The sequence below is a fragment of the Populus nigra genome, chromosome 1 (genome assembly GCF_951802175.1).
Source record: "Populus nigra chromosome 1, ddPopNigr1.1, whole genome shotgun sequence".
Taxonomy (NCBI): Eukaryota; Viridiplantae; Streptophyta; class Magnoliopsida; order Malpighiales; family Salicaceae; genus Populus; species Populus nigra.
The window spans coordinates 15301992-15305108 of record NC_084852.1 but is presented as its reverse complement, the minus strand read 5'-3'; positions in this window follow the sequence as shown (position 1 = coordinate 15305108).

Genomic DNA, 3117 nt, shown 5'->3' with positions numbered 1-3117 from the left:
AACTCTTCAAAATAGTTTCCCTAAAAATCCTTCTCTTCATCTGCCGCGAACTGCATATCTTTTTATATTTTGAAGGTAAGGATTACTTTAGAGGCGCCTAGGAACCGAAAGCCTTCCACATTATGCAAGGTCCTTAGCATCTGGTTTTTAATCTTAGCATCTGCATACCTCTTGAAAGAATATCAACCAGACTTTGACTCAGCCATTCATGGTCATCCTCACATGTTTGGTATATAACATTCCTGACTAGTTTCTCCTTTACCACCTCTGTATAGGAACGTTCATCCCTTTGTTTTATTGGAACTCTCATTTGAGGCGATACGATTAACACAGGTAAATGCTTTTGCTTTACGACCTGCCCCTGATACTTCACAATGTTAACATAGAGCTTTTAGAAAGAGAACCATATCTTGTTAAGCTTATCTGTGATCTCTTCATCAGGGTCGTAGAGAGATAGGAAACCAAACCTTTTCCCAAATTTGTTTAGCCTTTTTTAGATAAAAAGTCCTGTAATTGTTCCATGTCTTTGAAATTCCTTCCTAAGCTATGTGAAAGTAAGCCATGAGATGAAACGTTCAAAATAGAAGGTCTGCATAACTAAGTGTTCGGTTGTTTTGTGTGGAAACCCCTGGTTGGGCAGCGCAAGGTTTTAATGAGAGGGAGCTATAGTTTGATACAGAGAGATAGGTTAGGAGCATAGTGGTGGGGCATGTTTATTTTGGATAAATGGGGTTATTTTTTGGGTTTGCTCTCCCTAGATTGGTCCTTTAAGGATATGGCTAGGTGTTAGCATTTCTATTAGCAATAATGTAGGTTCATCCAGGCAAAAGAGAGGTAGCAGGGCAAATTTTGTAAGGAAGCGAGCTATGGTTGGGGTAAGGTTAGTGGGGGACAGGAGAGAGGGAGAGGGAGAGCATTTTTCAAAGGGTGATTATGATGTAAATATCATAGTCTTCTATTCAATAAAACCATCATTGCTTGATTAAAAACATCAAAATGTCAATTCATAAAATAAATATTATTTATAAAAGGCATTCCCTAATAATTAGCTGACGTAAAATTCAACATTAAAAAAAATAGGAAGCACAATAACATTAATTTTAAAAAAAAATACCTTACAGAAATCCCAATTTACAATTTTATTATTGATTATTTTTTTTCAAGAATTATATCTCTCTAAGAGGTTTATAACTGTTTAAATAAACCTAAAAACATACCTAAACTAAAAAGAAACCTGAAAATAAAATAAAAATAATAAAAAATTTTAATAATAAGGGAAAGAATATCTTAAATAAATCTAGAAAAATAATAAAAGATTTCTAATTCAAATAGAAAAAAGAATCATAAATCATCTACAAAATATAACAAATCCCAAATAGTAACTTCAAAGCCTTGTTTGAGGGCCTTCCCAAATTTTGATGGATACAATATTTTAACCTAAAGAAAACAAGGCCTCTAAATTTTTTTATCAAAATTTCATTCTAATCTAACAGTCAAATTACAAGTTATGTTCATTAATATAAAGCTATATATTAGACAAAAGTTTTCTACATTAGTCTCCCTAAGTTAGAGAGAAATCTTCCTTGAATCCAAACTGCTCTTAACTCGATCTTTTGGATTTTCAATAAAAAAAATTTCACCCCTTTTTTTTTAATATATAACAATTTTAAACATCAACTTTAGTTTTTTCATCTTAAAATTTGTATAAGAAACAATAATTGACGTATTAATTCTCTTCCATAGTAATAAATTTCATACCTTAAACTAACTTATATGTGTTATATTCATATAATCTTTGAGCACATCTATCTTTGTAATAACTTTAACCTTGTAATCAAAATGATCAACATAGTTTAAATCAATGATTTGTTTTTGTTGAGCATTTTCATGTTTTCTTAGCATTCAACCTTTATCTTATAAAAAAGAGCATCATCAATGATATCATCACTACTATTATTATCATTGTTTATGATATCATCATCAATATAATATTTATTAAAATAAATGCTATAAATTGATGAAGAATATAAATCCATATCTATCTTATTATAAATAAAATCACCACGATACTCATCCGGATCAAAAAGTTGACTCCTCTACTCATACTTTTGGAATGGATTTTCAAAACTAGTCATACATTCATGATAACTCTTCTCACGATCCTTTGGGCTCCTCACAATTTGTCTTTCTACCACTATTTTCTAAATATCTTTTTTCAATTCTCTAATTTGTCTTTGTATATCTTCTATCACTAGCTCCTGAATGTTCCTCTCCTAACAGGGAACCTCTTCATCTCTTTTTACTTGAACATGTTATGTGATCTCTTTCAACCATAATTATTTAGCAGCACACAACAAACAAAATAACTTGGGATTGCAGTATATAGCAAGCAAAAACCATGAAATATGAAGCACCAGTTTCGTTTTGGTTTTGGTGTAAGATATAGCCCAATCCGGTGACCGTTCTACTGCTATCTCTTCGTCCTTGTTCTTTTCCAGGCTCGTAATTCCTCAAGTTCTCCTCTTCCTTGTTTTCTCGGCAACCATTGGTTCAAGCAACTAGGCTGTGGTGTTGGGTTTAGTCTTAAAACCAAAAAACATAGGTTAAGAATTGGATATAAAGAGAGATGAAATTTCTTTGGACATGTCAGCTAGTGCCTCTCTATCAAGGCTCAAGGCATAAACAGAGGAAGAAGTCCGAGCAGCACCGCGACACCATTTACACGAAATTGATGCTTTTTAGAATGTTTATTAATGTTGTCTTCATGGTCAGTTTCTAAAGTTTTCAAGGACGGGATATTTAATATGGATTTTGAATTTCAGTTAACCTGAAGCTGGGCTAACTTAGCCCATGTGAGATTTTCTCCATTTCTTTTTTCATTATTATTTTAGGGTTTCGATCTGTGCAAAAGAATGAAGAACAGGAAGAACAAGATCAGGAGTTGTTTTTAGAGGAGGGAAGGAAGAAAGAATTAAAGAAAGAACAGCCTTGGTTCAATCTGATGCAACCACAGGCCCGGGAAGGCTAGTCTCTCTCAGAGACATTGCTATGGTAAGGGGCAATCTATGATCTGATAACCCATCAAACTACTACTGCAAAGTGAACACAGCATCAAAA